General features: G+C 39.8%; 1 protein-coding gene across 4 annotated transcripts in view; it reads right to left on the bottom strand.

Annotated features, from left to right (window-relative positions):
• LOC126336622 (zinc transporter 2) overlaps nucleotides 1-19,084 on the bottom strand; it is a 627,171-nt gene that overhangs the window by 95,946 nt on the left and 512,141 nt on the right. The gene's annotated exons all lie outside the window — the stretch shown is intronic.

Raw genomic sequence — 19,084 nt, 5'->3', positions numbered from 1 at the left:
GTAGATAAGTAATCTCAGTTAACAGTAAACTGTGTGTTCCTGCTTCTCGCATATATATATATAGTTGCTGGATTGGTTGTTAGCTTGACACTATGATGAAGGAAGACCTACACTGCGCGTATGATAAAAATTACAGCTCAGTTTTACACTGCCTAATGCTACGGAAATTGAAATCGCTTTATTTCTGTTTGTGAGTGATACAGTCATGGCCGAAATAATCACTCGAAAACTCGCATAAATTACTTCATAATGTTTTTTTGAAAGTCGCACCAATAAATATCGATGAGTCCATTACGTCTTCTTTGACTGAAAGAATGGAGCTGATATGTTGCAAATTACCAGACAGTTAATTGAAACACAATCGATATATTGAAAGCAATTTTTTTTTCCTTGCACATCGATCAAGCGCTCTGTCTCGATTAATAAAGATTCTGTCAATAACTGAGATACATAATACAAGCTTCAGAAATTTTTTTAAACTTTCGCCCACATGTTCATTCATGGATCCACGTTGCGACGGTGTCGCTCACATGTAGAATGTTCGTCTCCCTTTTCGGTGACAGTTCATGCCTGTTTCCAAAGGAGTTTCGTTTCTTTTATGTCTAAACTGTTTGTATCCTTCCGACCACTTTTGTAGTGTTGGTGAAAGTTTTTTATACTTTGTGTCATTCTACTGAAAAAAATGTCAGGCCTCTAACTGTTGGCTGTTTCTCCATGCTCCATGCGGAATTTATTGCTCCTCCAATATAAACACTAGACGATATTACTACGGGGAGGGAGGGAGGGGGGGGGGGACGACACAACAAGAACAACAACTCACGACAAGAAAAATCAAGATGCCAGCAGGAATTAACAGTTCCAAAAAACATATCCACAAAGGGAGCAGACAATCTCAAGTAATTTCACAAATCAAGGGTTGTGCAAGTGAAAAAGCTGTTGTGACTGTGGAACCAAGCATTTATTCAGCTTATGAAGACAAGGGTGACTCAATATGAGATTAAATTGACATGTTAGCACCTACTTATACACAGTTGGGAGCAAACAGAATGTATGTGTGTGACAAATTTTAAGCAGAGTGTCCACTATTCTGAAACTTCTTGGCAGATTGAAACTTTGGGACTTGAAACTGGAACCTTCCATCTCCCTTAACAGCTTTTTTACATAGTTCCCACTCATAGTCCACACCTACAGTCCACATCTAGCCCAGTGCACAGTTTTAATGTCAGGAAGATTCAGCATTGTACACCTTGTCCCAGTCAGAAATATTTTTTTTCTTCTTCTTCTGTAAACAGCCCCTGGGTTGGCACTAAGCCATATCAGTGATATCCTTACTCCTTCCCCTCCCTCCCCCCCCCCCCCCCGGTCTCCTGCAAGGTATGCAGAAGAACTGTGGGTGTGAAATGGAGCATGAATTGAGACTGGATAGCTCAGTCAGTGACATGGTTCTGGGTTTCAGTTCCAGCATGGCACACAGCTTCAATCTATCAGAAACGTCAACCTAGCAGATTGGTTTGCAGCTGGGTTCTTGTTGATGAATTATAACAAATGAAAACAAAATTTCGGTAAGTGAAAATCCTGCACAGTTGAAGAAAGCAAATCAGCTCTAAGCTGCTTTGGAAGATGTATTTGTAACATTCCAAAATATGCAGACTAAGAAGAAAATGGTTGAAATTTTCTTTCAAAGCAATAAATTCATTTTTTGATAGGCACAATTAACAGTAAATATTGTATGGCTTAAAATAAGGTGAATGGCTTTATTTTGGTCAACACATTGAATTCTTCTTTTGGTCAACACATTGAATGCTTGTTTGTCAAGTAGTGTAAGCAAGCAGTTTCCCATGTAGCCATAAAAGGCTAGATTGATACCATTCATATCCTAACAGAAAATCTGACATACTCTGTCTACAGAACACAAGTGCTCTGTATCTTTAGTTACGCCACAAATGCTATTACTGAGGTGATGACATTTGTGTGTTTGTTCCTGTGAACTCAAAATTAAACTCAATGAAATGAGCACAATCTGATTTAATTTCATTAATGACATCATGGTTGCCTTTTTATTGTAAAACTATTTATTTGTACAAGCCACAACTGCTATTTTAGTTTTAGGGCCATCATCCAAGGGAAATAATTGTGCTTCAGCACACAACATAACACAAAAATCGTAAGACAGAGGTATGTCATTATTAACAACTTTTACATGAATGAAATCAAAGCACACGAAGGAAAATGCAGAAGGAAATAATGGCAATATTATGAAAATGAAAGATTGCATCTCACCATATAGCAGAGATGCAGAGTCACAGACAGGCACAACAAAAAAACTATTAAACATGTAACCTTTTGGACAGAAGGCCTTCTTCTGAATAGACAACATATACATACAAATTCACATATGTATGTGTACCTATTGGCCATGGCAGCCAAAGACATTGGTCGTGTGTGTGTGTGTGTGTGTGTGTGTGTGTGTGTGTATGTGTGTGTGTGTGTGTGTGTGTGTTTGTGTGTGTGTGTGTGTGTTGTCTATTTTGGAAGAAGGCCTTCTGGTTGAAAGCTTACACATTTAGTAGTATTTTTGTTGTGCCTGTCTGCACCTCAACATCTCCACTATATGGTGAGTAACAATCTTTCCTTTTCATAATATCGTCAATGACATCAAATCAAACATACAGACATGACAACTCGATTCTTTCCAGTTGATAATGGCCACAATGCTGAAATTGCAATAGTGTGTTGTACAAACAAATAATTTTACAGTCAAAACACACCCATTGTGTGATTTACAAAATTTTACTTGACTGAGACCAGTGGCTGCAATAAGTTAACCTGATTAAACGCATAAATGAAATTCACAGGATGAGCAACTTTTACTATGTCCTTGTGGCATTAAAATACTGTGTGCCAGAAAGCCGGAGCTCTACACTTAGGTGGCAGAAGTCATGGGATACCTCCTAATACCATGTCAAAGATCCTTTTGCCTGGGATAGTGCAGTAATTTGATGTGGCATGGACTCAACAAGTTGTTGGAAGTTCCTTGCACAAATATTGATTCCTACTGCATCTATAGCTGTCCATAATTGCAAAAGTGTTGCTGGTGCAGGATTTTGCGCACAAACCGACCTCTTGATTATGTCTCATAAATGTTTGATGGAGTCATATTGGGCGATCTGAGTGGCCAGATCATTTGCCTGAATTGTCCAGAATGCTCTTCAAACCAACCATGAAAAATTATGGCCTGTTGGGATGGCATATTGTCATTCATAAAGATTCCATGATTTTTTGGGAACATGGAGTCCATGAATGGCTGCAAATGGTTTCCAAGTAGCCAAACACAATCATTTCTAGTCATTGTTCCATGTAAACACAGCCCACTCCATTATGGTGCCACCACCAGCTTGCACAGTGCCTTGACAACAACTTAGATCCACAACTCTGTGTGACCTGTGACTGTTGGGACTTACATGTACAGGGGAAAAGAAGACAAAGTCAGTATCTACTGCATTATACTAACAGTGTATTTTTTAAAATTTATTTATTCTGACTCATTCACCTGAATTTACTTAAACAGGCCACTGTTTTATTCTCCACTTAAGTCTTCACTATCAGCCATGTGCTCAGTTTAATTGTGTTTGTTATTTTGCCACGCAACATGAGTAATACAATATACACTATATAACTTTTCTATTGACAAAAAAGACTAAGCCTCAGGAGAAATGTATGAAACACTCCAAACTGCATACCAACATAAGAAACACGTGCAAAAGATGGTGTGATAGCATTGTCCTACACCAGCTACTGTCATTTTATGTGGCCCCACAGAGAGCATACCATTCTTTTTTTCCAGATTTCCTGTCAGTGCCTCAGGAGAAGTTCACAGACTTTAAGGAACTAGAAGTATTTTGCTTTCTGCAGCACGAGACTACTATTCGTCACTATCACATGAGTGATGTAGCACTATTTTCAAAATATTTAATAGTGTTAAGCACTTTACTATAAGAAAAGAAAGGAATCTTCCATTTTTTTTGGAAGAATGCAGTGAGGAATGATCTCAGCTGGAAAAAGGTGAGATGAGGAGGCGGAAGGATAGCAGCGCAGGAGTGCGGTAAGATGCCGTAATGTTGCCTGTGCGAGTGTGCAGGGATGTGGTGTGGACAGGCCGGCGGGCTGCTAGGTGAAGAACAGTGAGGGGATGGTGTTTGTGAGGCTGCAGTGGGAGCGGGAAAGGGGATAGAGGCATGTGGAGGTCAGGGACAAGCAAAGGATGAGGCCAGGGAGGTTACAGGAACAAAGTACATGTTGCAGGGAGAATTTCCACCCATACAGTTAAGAGCAGCTGGTGTTGTCAGGAAGAACCCAGGTGGCATGGGCTGTGTAAGTCAATTACACAGTCTTTACTTGAACCTTGGCAGCTGGGTGGTCCAGGCATCTGTTGAGCACAGTTTGATGGTGGCCATTCACGTAGACAAACAGTTTGCTAGTGGTAAAAGCCACATAGAATGCTGCACAGTAGGTGGTAGGCCACGTGGCTGCTTTCAGCCTTTGATGCAGTAGGTAATGCCTGCGAATGATAGTGGGAGGATGTGTGGGCAAGCACTGCATCCAGATCTTTTACAAGGACCATGGGGCATGGGGTTGGGAGCAAGGGTGGAATACAGACATACAAGGATGCTAAAACTTCCTGGCAGATTAAAACTGTGTGCCAGGCAGACTCGAACTCAGAACTTTTGACTTTTGTAGGCAAGTACCCTATCAACTAAGCTACTCAAGCACAACTCATGGCCTGTCCCTCACAGCTTTACTTTCACCAGTCCTTTATCTCCGACCTTCCAATTTTCACAAAACTTCTTTTCTGATACTTGTGGAATTTCTGTGAAGTCTGGAAGGTAGAAGACAAGATACTGGCAGAAGTACCGTTGCGAGGACAGGTCGTGACTCGTGCTTGGGTAGCTCAGGTGTTAGAGCACTTGCCCTCAAAACTCAAATGTCCCAAGTTCCAGTCTTGGTCCAGAACACAGTTGTAATCTCTCAGGAAGTTTATTATCCCTGCAGGGTGATAATTTCATTCTGGAGAAAAGGATACTGACTGGGAAGACAAGGTGCAGGAAAACTTTTTATGGAAAAGGTGTGGAGACGCTGTCCCTGTCGTACCCAGAGAGAGCACCACACAACAAGGTCCCACTCCAGAGAGGCATAGCTTAGTTATACTCAGATGCATAGAGGTCATACACTACAGAGACCGTTCTATGCTTCTGCCTTACATTGTATAAATAGTTCCCACAAGGCATCCATCTGTCAGATACAGATACAAGCAAACACAAAATTCCATACTGACAGAGTGTATCATCAGTTAGTTTGACAGTATCAATACCATGCCTCTAGAGATCTTCATCAGTATGTACCCACAAGCACAGCCAAGAAGCCTCCAACTGGACATAACACTATTTGTGTTATCATTCACTGCGATCACAACTAGTCCAGTGTTCCAAGTTAGATCAGTGCAAGTGAACTTTTTAAAACCATTGCCACACATCTTCTCCACACTCAAGAAATGCAATATGAATGTTCTCTTAATAAATTATTGTAAATTTTTGCTGATTTGTGCTGCCTTCAGTTTTGCTATAGTTTGCTTAAGTCCATTCAACCCTGTGGTTAGGCTGTATAACTGACATGTTCAAGTAAGCCATTAGAACAACAGTAACTATTTTTGGTGGTAGGGGATCCTCTTCCTGTCACATTTATGTTTGACACCAAGAGTATTTGGTGAATATAACAAGAGGGTAATTCCAATCTGTGAAGGTCTCAGCAAGAGCATTTGCATGTTTGCTAAGGAACTGCTGATCACTGCAGGTGCGATGATAACAGGCTCTACGGGATGGACTTCTTGGTGTGGTGCAGGTAAGAGCTAACAAATTGGAGGTATTGTTGGTGGTTGATAGGTTCGATGTGAGCAGAGTTACTGACGGTGACACCCTTGTCGTGCAGATCGACACTGAGGAGGTGGCTTGCTGGGCTGAGGGGGACAGGTGATGCGAATGGGAGAGGAGATGTTAATGTTCACGAAGAATGTGGAATGTATGCCCTCACTCTTAGTCCAGACCATGAAGTTGTCAGCAATGAATATGCCCATTTAGTTTGAATCAGTGGGTGATTTCTCCCAAATTATTAATTGCGGAACTTCTCCAATGCTCAGTTTCAGTCATCAAGCAGTGCGAATATGGCAAAGCTGCTGTACTGGAATTCAATAAGAGCAGGATTCAAGTCCCTACCTGGGTATAGTGATTTATGTTTTTTTTTTTGGTTTGTCTCAATCAACCTGCCAATTCCCAGGATGGTTCCTCGAAAACCCATCAGTGACTTCCTTCTACAGTCTTCCTCCACATAAGACAGTACTTTGCCTCTAATGACCTTGAAACTGAGACTTTAATGTAAACTGACTACCATGGCAGTACAAGTGGGACTGATGACCCTGCAGTTTGGTCTCTTTCCTCCTCAAGCAAACCAACCAATCAACAGTATAAGTGCTTACTGTACATGACAGGTTACTAATGATAAATTTATTTGTATTTCCATTACAAAGTGTCTATAAATATGATGCAGTAGTTCCCACAAATCAAGCATCATATTTGAGATGCTTCCTCTAGCCAGCAGCCATAAGGCTGGTTGACAGCAGCTCCCCTTTCTTCTCTCTTGTCTCCCTTCCATTTCACCTCTTAGTATGAAGAACAATTCATATCCTCCATTATTTGTTTAATGTACTCTAGTCTGCATACTCCTCTGTAATTTTTGCCTTTTACTACTCCCTCAGTTATTCTTTTCAATAAACCATTGTTTCTGAGTATACAGCCTATCAGCTGAGGCCTTCTTTTTGTGTGTTTCATGAAGCAAATTTTCTCTTGCTCTAATGAAAACTTCATCATTTATAATCATTTCTCTGCAGCTTATTTTCATCATTCTTCTGTGGCACCATGTTTCAAATGCACTGAGTCTCCTCTCCTCTATCACTCCTATTGCCTAAGCTTCGCTGCTATCAGTTGCAATGCTCCACACATATGTCTTCAACATTTGTTTCCTCACATCACAGCTTATGTGGCTTGTAATGAATATGTTTTTCTTCTTATTAAAAGCATTCTTGGCATGGGCAATACTGCATATTAATTGACATATGGAATTCCTCCTCCATTATTCTATCCACTGTGTTCAAGATTTTTTGCCAGTTTCCTTCACTTTCTGCAATTAGTGTTATATCATCAGCAAATCTCAGCATGTCTACCCAATCTCCATGAATTGTTACTCATATGCTTATGTCTTCTCTCACCCTGTTCAATTGTCTTGTATGGGGATATAGAGCAACCTTGCAATACCCTATTTAGAATGCTAGCTGATTCTTCTTCATTAACACAGCGAAGTACTCCGATTTCACATATGCACGTGTTATATGTAAGTCTTCTCTATCTAAAGCTGATTACTGATTAGCAAAGGATGCTGAATAACATGTTCGAATTGAAATTGTCAAATGCTTTCTCAATATCTACAAATGCTCTGAATATACTCTTACCCCTCTTCAGCTGTTTCTCTATCACTTGCATCAGTGCCAATACTCTTTCTCTTGTTCCCACACCTTTTCTAAAACTGTACAGGTCTTCAGATAATTGTCCCTCAAATTCGTTTTTTGGTTCTTCTCAGAATAATTTTGGTGCATATAAGACAAATAAGGTAAACAATATTCCCGACTCAAAACGCTAAATTTCTTGTTTAACACTAAAACATTGTCTTGACGGCATAATCTTTCAACAGCCATTATATAACCACTCAAATACAAAGAAACGTCATTCAAAATACTTTGTATCCTTCCTCAGAGTGCTGCAGCAACTTCAGTCTCCCTGCAGTCAGACTGGGGCATTTTTCTTGGACACACTGAGTATGGCCTTGAACCTGAATTTTTCACACAAATGTGACACATGTGGCAAGGGATTGGAAGCAGAAGAGGCCTAAAACTTAACCAGATTAATTCCTGTGTAAATGGGGGAATATCACTATGGGAGAAGTGGAATCATTTTTTGAGAGAATTACCTTCATTTCTGGATCTAATAAAAAGTAGTAAAAGCCTTGCAGGAGGATGTGGTTTTGCTGTTCCAGTCCTGGGTGGTATTGTGAAGTGAAATGAGAGCTCCTTTTGTGGAAGACCTCTAGAGTGGATTCATAAGAATCACCCAAGTGCAAGAGCTTTTCTGTGCATTCATTCAGTATGCCACATTCTAATCACTAGCATATCATACCTCATCAGAAGTTGGGTAACCTATGAAATCAGCCATATCATACAAGGGTAATCCCAAAAGTAAGGTCTCCTATTTTTTTTTTATAAGTACCTATACCTGTTAATTTTTACAATGGTTTACATCAGTTTATAGCTTGAACATTTAGCTATTTTTTGACATAATCGCCATGTCTGTTGATGCATTTTTGTAGACGCTGTAGATGCCCATGTAATACCACTCGCTGCCATGTTGTTCAGAAAGTTATGAACTACTTCTTTCAGCTCGTTGTCGGAGCTGAATCACTGGGACCACAATTAACACTGACAGCTACTGTGAGACTCTGAAAATACTCAAACGGGCAATGCAGAACTGGAGAAGAGGAATGTCGAGCAAGGGCGTACACGTTCTCCATGACAATGCTCGCCCACACATAGCCCGGCAAACCATTGCTCTCCTGCAACAGTTTCAGTGGAACATAATCACCCATCCACCCTATAGTCCTGACTTAGCACCCAGTGAGTATCACCTGTGTTGTGATTGGCAGGAGAGCCAACACCGTGTTACTAGAGGAGGCCGAAAGGCACGCATTTTAGCTCACGCAGGCTGGCGTGAGGTCTGGAACAGGACAAGGAAATTAGAATTTAGAAAAACGGACGTAGCTGGTGGAATACTTAACTTTAATCCATTAATGACGAACGTTGGTTTTCACGGTACATGATTCAATATCAATAATAACTGATAATGGCGCCGTACTAGGCCGTAGCAAATGACGTAGCTGAAGGCTATGCTAACTATCGTCTCGGCAAATGAGAGCATATTTTGTCAGTGAACCATCACTAGCAAAGTCAGTTGTACAACTGGGGCGAGTGCTAGGAAGTATCTCTAGACCTGCCGTGTGGCGGCGCTCGGTCAGCAATCACTGATAGTGGCGACATGCGGGTCCGACATATACTACCGGACCGCGGCCGATTTAAAGGCTACCACCTAGCAAGTGTGGTGTCTGGCGGTGACACCACAACCTGTTCCCTAGGTTAAAAGAACATTTGGCCGGAAAGCGATTCAGCTCCAATGACGAGGTGAAAGAAGAAGTTCATAGTTTTCTGAACAGCATGGTGGCGAGCTGGTATGACATGGGCATACAAAAGCTGCCAGAGCATCTACAAAAATGCATCGACAGAAATGGTGATTATGCCAAAAAAACAGCTAAATGTTCAAGCTGTAAACTGATTTAAACCATTGTAGAAATAAACAGGTCTATGTGCTTTTTTTAAAAAAGTAGGAGACCTTACTTTTGGGATTACCCTTGCACATCACCTTAGCTGAAAATGCCTTCTATAAGGGCATGGCTGTCAAGCAGACGTCCATTTCTATGAATGACCATCAGCAAACTGTAGCAGAGGGTGAAGTTCAACACCAGTGCCATATTTTATTATACAACTTCAATGACTGCTCCAAAACTTGTGGTCTCTTCCTCCCCACCTTCCATTAGTTACACTGGTTTGCACAGATGGGAAAACCCCTCTAAAACATTTTTCTGTTCCACAACCATCATGACAAATTTCCAATAACTACTGTCCTAGAATAACCTCAATCCAATTTCCTAATCCATTAAATGCCCCACCCCTATCCCACATACATGCAAGTTTTCCTCTGCATCCAGTTTAATTAAAACTCTCATCCAAACTGTTTGCCGGCAATCCCTTTCTCTTCCTCTATCCTAAGATTTCTAATTGCCTTATACTAGAAGCATGAACTATAATAGAAAGGTTAAGCCAGCCGTATGTGATACTAGTAACAACAACAAATTCGAACACAATGACATTCCTTAAATTAAAAAAAATACAGGTTTTCCAGGTGAAGCTCCCAAATTCTCAAAAAGAACATAACTAAAGGAAATCAACATTGTGTGATATGTCTCTAACACTAAATTTATTCTAAATGGAACTATATTTATCTTATCAGTATATGTTGTGAGACAACTACAATATTGCTGAGTCAGAAGACTATGACAGTTAAGCTGTAATTAATAGTGATCTAAATAGGCCTGCATGAGCATCTTTTGCAACAGTACAACCATATTAGCAGTCCAACAGCATTAGACCTACTTCTTGAAGCAAACAGAAACTGTAATAAGAGCTATTTTATACAATAACATGAAATCTGAGATAAGCTACTGGAATACTGTCTGCTAAGGCACTTCAGTCTGAATTCTAACTGGCAGGAAACTTGGATGGGAAGTTAATATATGACCATTATATGTAACTATTCAACTTTGCTTGGTGATTTCTATATCCTGTGGACAGTAGTTTTCTGTTTCTGAATAACATTTCCCTAATAATCATGTTTCTCGAGAGTTGTTGATTTGTATTTCAATGAGTTGTAAAATTTATCGCAATCTTTAAACAAGACAGATGGTTTGCAGGGTGTATTTCTAATACATATGGTACAAAATTTAAATATCTACATGTACTGCAAAGTTAAATTTACTTAAATAGGTGTAAATTCTTGGGTTTCAACTAAACCTACTGAAATATATTGTTGGCATAGTTCCACAATGTAATGATGATGGGACATGTGCACAAAAAAAGAGAACAGGACACTGATAATCTCTCTTTTGTGTCTATATTAGTTTTTGGAATGTAGACTCTAGTGATAGATGGTACTGTAGTGTAAACTGAAGTCTATGTTAGGTTGAAAAGTGAGTTCAGTTGGGAGTTGGCGAAGTAGTATCAAACACTTCAGTTAATCCAGTCTTTTTAATGTATGTATACTCTATAATATTTAAGAACAATCAAAGGATAAGAACTCCATAATTAAACACTGTGGTAGTGATAAATAAATGGGATTTTGAGGGATCAAGCAATTTATGCTGGGTTGTCAAAGCAGCTTGGAGATTTCAGGGAATATGCAGCAGCCAGTCTTTTGTTGCTATACAGTGCCATAATAATGATACCCTCTGCAGCTTTCCTGGCAAGACTACTGTACTGTTATTGGGAGTCATACACCTGTAATGGGCTCATCATCAGTGTTCTCCAGCAATAAGTATCCAGTAAAAATGTGTTCAAAGTATCACAATAGGAAATAGCTCATGGACAAATCAAACATCACCAACTATGATGTACACATGAAATACTTTTATGGTGGTAGTGCAGTTGAATTTAATATGGAACTCTCACCATAAGTATTTCACAGTTTTATATACCTACCAGTTCAATGACAGAAAAGAAAAACACTATTAGTGACTTCACTCACAGATGTAAAATGTGCACATTTGACAAGATCAAGATGTGAAGCAAAATGGAACAAAAATTAGATCACATAAAAAAGCTCAAAATAAATGGATGGTTGAGTGATTGGTGTATGTGGGGGTTGATGGGGAGGGAGACCAAATAGCGAGGTCATTGTTTTCACTATCCAATGTGGGAGGAACATCAGCAGCACAGTACAGCTGGTGGGAAAGGAAAAGGGACAAATGAACAGGCAGAAGGAATGTTGGGTTGGCGGGAAAGTAAAGAAGACAGAGGGAGGAGTGAGAGCAGAGGGAGGGGGGGGGGGGATGCAACAGAGGCAATATGTGCAACGGGATGCTGGCACCACACCATAACATGATTGCGAGACAATACAGGTACCAAACAAGAGAAACAAAATGGCACGAAAGACCAGAGAAATATAAGGAAAAATTGCGGTGGGGGGAACCTGGCCGATGTGGAGGCAAAGACAGAGCCAAAAGGCTTCATAATCAAAGCCAGCACTAACCGAGGGACTACATTTCTGGAAGGAAATTCTGGTACATAAATCTGAGAAGGCGTACCACATTCATGAAGAAAACTGCAGACAGATGCAACCAAGTGAGGGTTGTCTGCTGACACGCAGGACAAGGAGAGTACAATGGCATATTTAGTAGGAAGGACCTAAAGGCAGCACTTCTACAAAATATGGATCACCATGAGACCCCCTACCAACTACAAAGGAAGGTGGCTAATTATGGAGTAAAAAATCATGAGTCAATCTAGTATGTTGGATACTAAGATGGTAGAGGATAACAGATTCCTGCTGGGAAAGGCCAAGGGAAGAACGCTACATGATGGGAATTCCCTTAATCACACAAAATTTATTAGACAGCGGTGTGGCCCCGCCACTAGTCAGCCCATGACTGAGCGAAAATGCATTTGACGTGAAGATGCAAATCTGTGCCTGGAGGGGTCATGAAGAATGGGGGGATAGGTAGCTGACATCCCAGGCAGATGTTTGCTACTCAGTGAATCCACACATAACCAAATTTGGGTGATGGAGGACCATTTAATAAAACACAGGACCCAGTAAATGGCCATCAGTTCTGTGGTTAACACTCCACAAGTGTCAGGCAAGAGATGGTGTTCTGTGCCAACAAAACAAGTGAAAGCATATCCCACAAGACCAGCAGATTTAGAGCCACTGGTTAAAAGCAATAGCATCCCAAAACTCTTGTAAGGGCAGACAGAACAAACAACAGAGTTATATTGTAGTAATGGAGGCTTTCGGATCCCCTGAGAGATCCATTTGAATCCAGGGTCAAGGAGCTAACCAGGGGGAGAGGGAGGGGGGGGGGGGGGGAGATTGGAAGAGAATGTGGTGCACAGGACAAACAGGGAATACTGAAACAGCGAAAGGGAGAAACAAGGTGAAGTCCAACTAGTAAACAGCCATGAAAAGAACAGAATAGAAGGGGTGAGCAGCGAAAGAGCAGATAGCGATAGCACAGGAAACCAAGAGCTGCTACCATTGAAACAAAATGGAGGGGGGGGGGGAAGCTAAAATAAATATTCATGTTCCAGAATCACCTGAAGGTGAGGCTTGGGATAACATGAGATAGTGGGCTTTACCCCAAACATTTTGGTTATGGTGGCAGAGTGATATGTAGTGTAGCCCGAGGTGTACATTAGAGTGGAAGGTGATAATTTGATTGCAAGTTGGTGAATCCAATGAATGTGAATACTAAATAAAGGTTGTGGCAACAGACACATCTGTAGCATACTCTGATGTCTATGTTCTTGTCACATTTAATGCATTTCACCATATGTAACATGCTTTTCATTACACAAACTGAAACTGCAGTACTAGTTTAGAAAGCCACTATTAAAAAATGGCCAAGTCTCTGACGAATATTTTGATGCACGTTATGTATGTATTTTGTGCATAAAGTATGAAAAATGCCAGGAGGACCACTATATAACTTTTACTTAAACAATCTCTACACAATGTACACGGTTTCTAGTACACGTCAGACATCAAATTATGCTAATCACTCTTGCCAACATCAACCTCATTTTTATTTCTCCACATATCGATTTCTGAAGTGTTTATTATTCATTTTCAGTTTTATGTTTCAATGCTACATATTGTATCTTCTCTTATCTTACATCTACTTCTCCAGCATTTGTTGTCTATACAGGCTGAAAAGTTTGTAATGGTATTGCACGATAGGTTGTAATGAGAAATAAATGTTCAGAAAAAAAAAAAAAAATTGGTACATTGTGCTGTTTCTGAGCTGATTAGTGTTGAAGTTTACCAATCAGCCACTGCATGTGCAAATTCAAACGACCCATCAGAGATGGTGTTGCCAAACATGCTCTTTGTTTGGTTTTCTAAAACTGAATGAGAGAGGGATACAGGATCGAAACTGAGCTATCATCTATCTTATGAGAACGAGTGACACTAATTGTATCTGGCAGGTCATTTGAAATCTGCGTGCATAATGGCCTGATTGGCTAACTTTAGTACTAATTAATTTCCCCAACTGGTAGCTCCAATGTAAGCATGGTTAAGATACTCTTGTGACTTTATTGGCCTTGTCTTGGTTTTGCTGTACAGTGAGTCAAGGAGGAGCTGGAGTTGGTTGCACAGGTGCACACTGCACTGGTGCTGGTGGAGACTATTGAGAGTTAGGGCTGTACTAGGCATGGTGTGATGCTCAACAGGACTGGGAAAAGGAAGTTGATGGAGTTAATTAGTGGGAATATAGCAAGCTGGACTGAGGCCACACATGATCATGTGTGGAAGATTAGGATTTTTTACGATAAATCGTAACAACAGATTACCCTCCCTTTTAAGTATATCCAGTCATTTAGAGACTTCTTCAACATTTACACAAAATATAGTATGTACCACTCAGAAGAGCGCAAACACCTTATAATTACTCATTTTTCATCAAAATGTGCAGTCTGTTAATAATATTTACCAGCTTGAAGCTGAATTACAGCACAGTGGTATGCAATTACAGAGCCCTGGTGTAGATCAAATGAAATACAGCATGTAGTGCTATCATATGGATGTGCAAGCTGCAACTCTAAGAACTACCTTGAAGTATGGGGGATCATGGTATTTATATCAGGGGTGGCAGCATTTGAAAAGCTAGAGCAACTCTGATCACACTTAAAATGTAGATACACATTTTGAATTTGCAGCCAATGAAACTAGACATCTGTATGAAGTTACTCATTCTGAGAATGTACAGCTTTGCTAGCGGTAACATGGACACTTCCTTCATCAAGGTAACTGAAACCCTGTAAAGTGTCCCAGCCTCTAACACTAACAAAATAATATGTGGAGACATGAATATTAACATGTGTGTTGATGGTGGTATTAGTAATGGCATCCTAAGCATATCAAATCCTTTTTGGCATGGCACAAATGGTAAACTCTTATACTAGGGTATCAAAAAGTTCTGCATCAGTCCTAGACCAAGTAGCAATTACAGCATTCAGCAGGGAAAATTGTAAATTATTGTTAAGAGGTCTTGACCTTTCAGGCATTCATGCCGTATTATAACAGTAAACATAGGATTGGTAAAAATCAAAAAAACTACAGGCCTACAAAAGCATCTTCATAAGCTAATAAACTACAAGAATAATATTATTTTTATTTTAACAAAGCACAGGTTAATTTCCAAAGTGGGAGATGTACAATATCAGCTATTACAGAGTTCGCAAGCAGTACTTGAAGTTTTTTTCAAGGATGACTGTGTTACAGGCTTATTCTTAGATTTACGTAAGGCTTTTGACACTGCTGACCACACAATACTGCCAAAAAAAGCTGGAAGCACTACATACAAGAGTAACAGCAAATGATTGGTTCCTATTTCACCTGGAAAGCAGGGATCAAAAGGCACAGACAGTTCACACATCTGCCGATGATAAATTTTTAGTAAAACAATTCGCAGACATGGGACATGTAAACATCGGTGCTCCTCAGGGTGGTATATTGGCTCCATTTCTGTTCTCAATATGTATGAGTGAGTTTTCAGACAGTGTAATACATGAAGAAATGTTCTCTTTGCTGATGGCAGCATCATCATATACACACCAGAGCTCCTATTAGAGAAATCAAGTGAAACTCTCAAGGATGTTTAAGACTGGCCAGTACACAAGAAACCCATTTACCCAAGCCAAATTAATCCAGATTTCCAGTTTATTTGGATCTGTTTTTTGTTGACTTCTCTTATTTTGACACAAAAATGTGTTGTATACAGCTAGTACATCATGCAATATATGTAGTTCTTATGTTGTTACTGCAAGTAGCATCAAGATCACTGGTCTCTTGCTTCCGGACTAGGCGACACTAACATAGATGCCAGTCATGGCCTGAAGGTCGACTGTGAAATTTCATTTGCTACCTGGGGTCAACGGAAGCGCCCGATTCCACTTGTTTGCTTTGACCCGTGACGTAAGGGTGTAGTGGTGTGTGACGTCAATATGGCGCGGAGTTTATGAGTTGGTTGTGTTTGTAGTTCTCATCTTGTTGTGTTTGATGGTGCCGCGTGTGCGTGCGTGTGTGTGTGTGTGGGTTTTTTTTTTTTTTTTAGTCATGGCCAACCTAATTTGCTGCCCTGGAATTTGTTGGTGGTAAGTAATTGTTTTTTTTTTGGGTCTATTTTTCTCAAGTTGCAATGTTTCGCATATTTATTGTGTATGTAGCGATGTTTGACTTTTGAATTTTTCAGGTGTAGATTTGTTTCTGTTTTTCGTAGTTGTAGGTGTTGGTTTCTTCGTATCAACAGTTGTGGTTGACCTATATAGGTCAAGAGAAATGACCAATTACAATTTTTTGTATAGTTTTATATGTAGGTATCGGTGTTTTGGTATTGTCAGCTATGGTCAAGGGAAATGTCTGATTCCACTTCCATAGTTTTTGCTGTAGGCGTTGGTGTTTTGGTATCGTTAGCTGCAGTTGACCTATATAGACCAAGGGAAGTGTCAGATTCCCATAGATTTTGTAATTTTTTTTTGTTCGTCATTTTGTGTTTTTGGGGTTGTGGTTTTTTTACTTAGCTTGTTCGCTCAATAAAACCCCAATGTCTCACGGTTGTCCCGCTAGTTTGATTGTATTTTTGGAGGGAGATGTTTTCTTATTTATAGGTATTTTCGTATTTTTTACTGTGTGTATGCAGTGACATCATAGGCACCATATTGGAGATGCTTAGAGTAGCCATTTCTGCCATACTGATGACGTCACGGGTCAAAGCAGATGGGTGGAATTGGACACTGTACGCCTGCTACCTGTTATATTACAGGGAATGATGGTGAAGTGGACAATGAAAGTGGCATTACAGAGGAAGAACTAATGCATAATGTGGAGGAAGCTGGAAAAACTACTGGTTTACCTAGGATGTCAGCTGGAAATAATCCCAGCTGAAAGATGTTAATGAAATTACTACACTATCGTGCTGCTCTCAAATCACACTCCAGTTTAAAGCAAAAGAAATTTACACACTAGGCCTATTTAGGAAATAAATGTGAGTAGACTACAATGAATGCAGAGTTTAAGTGCTAAAAAGTGTTTCTTGTTAGTGACAATATGAAAGGTTTGTGTATTGTAGTATACCTTACAGTTTTTGCATTTAGAACAAGAGTTGCCAATCTGAATAACATCCAGTCCTACCTAACCTGCACAAATGAGGTTGCGCATAAAATAATTTAACATCAAATAAAAAACATTATACACTTCAGGTAAAGGGGGGAAAATAAGTGTTGCATCAAGCATAGGAGCCTACAAGATAGATCTATAAAATGAACAACAACCACAAAGTTTCTTATGGATGAACAATGATTTTCAGGTAACATGGAATGAAAACACACACACACACACACACACACACACACACACACACACACACACACACAGAGAGAGAGAGAGAGAGAGAGAGAGAGAGAGAGAGAGAGAGAGAGAGAGAGAGAGAGAGAGAGAGAGAGAGAGAGAGAGAGAGAGAGGGGGGGGGGGGGGGGGGGGGGCTGCATGTTGGAAATATTACTATTTTACTAATAGCTCTATACATAATCATGGAAGAAGAGACAGTTTAGACTTCTTTTTGCCACAGAAAAACAGGCAAAAAACTCAAAACAACATTTTTTATCAGCAAATCAGCTGTGTAATATATTTTGATAAAATATCTGTTTGCAAAGGGAGCTATGACATTTTTTTTATAAGTAAAGTATACTACACAGTCAAAGCTTGCTTAAAGAACTCAGAAGTGGTTATTTACGAAAGGGGGTAGCTACAACACCTTGTCACTCTATAATGCTTTTACAAGAAAATCATGTGCCAAGAGCTACAGTGAATGACTGCAATGTCATGTCGTTTTCCTGAGTTCAACATCTCACTCATGGGAAGAGAAAGGGGGGATGCTGACTCAGGTTTCCATGTGGATTGAGAGGCAAACATGAAAACATGCATGTTTACGGGCCTGGAGGCACTTTTCTGAAGAGAATGGAGTTAGTGCAAGGGGAATAGTTAAGGAGTCACCATAGGGTACCCTTGATTTGTTCAGTAATGAACAAATATATTATAAAGTATCTGGTGCAAACAGATTGTATATCAAAGAGCATTGTATAATAGGGACCAACCTCTTGTGACAGCACAGCTGTTAGGCACTGACCTCATGTTTGGGAGGTTGGAGTTTGCTCTGCCTATCCATCTTAATACAGATTTTCTGTAGTTTCCCCTAAATCATTTTGGGCAAATGCTGGTCCTGTGTGTGTGTGTGTGTGTGTGTGTGTGTGTGTGTGTGTGTGTGTGTGTGTGTGTGTTATATATATTCATCATATAATAATGCCAAATCCTATATCACTGTAAGATGATATGTGAATGAATGAACAAAGAAATAAGAGGCAACCTCAATTTCACATGAAGCCAACAAAAATCCTGGAAGAATTTAGAACCCAACTGCTGCCTTACAAACTACCAATTCTTGCACTATGTAATTGATCAGTCACTACAGCAAAGAGCATGGAGTAGGAGCACAAATACACTCAAACCTTCCTACATGTCTGTTCATGTATTTAAGAACTTTGACACTTACTGCTGAGGAATATTTGTAATTCATGTGCCATACAAAGCAAATGCAAAAGTGACAACATAAACTATAACTTTACTTTAGCCATAGTAACTATTATGTGCAGAACAGAACCAGTCAGCATAAACTGTTATTTACAATGTGGATATTTTACTTAATATTTGCAACACTCATCGTCTGTTGTATCTAACGCTTATACATGCCTAGCCAACACACAAATAACCTGGATATTATCAAACTCCAAAAACATTATGACTATTACTGCTGCTGAGCATTTCTGATAAAGAGTATGAAATACTAGATCAATTGTAGAAGTTTTTGTTCTTTATACAACTTTCTCTAACACAATGTAACACAACCTGCACATTGGGAAATGAATCTAGTACAATAAAACACTGAAGTAAACTGTTTCTTATATAACGTGCCTACTGAGGACATATTATGAATTACTTTTGACGAAAACAGTATTAAGAAAAGTAACCCTAAGCAATCCGGTATTGTT

This window comes from Schistocerca gregaria, chromosome 2, assembly GCF_023897955.1.
Source record: "Schistocerca gregaria isolate iqSchGreg1 chromosome 2, iqSchGreg1.2, whole genome shotgun sequence".
NCBI lineage: Eukaryota > Metazoa > Arthropoda > Insecta > Orthoptera > Acrididae > Schistocerca > Schistocerca gregaria.
This window is presented reverse-complemented; position numbering and strand designations above follow the sequence as displayed.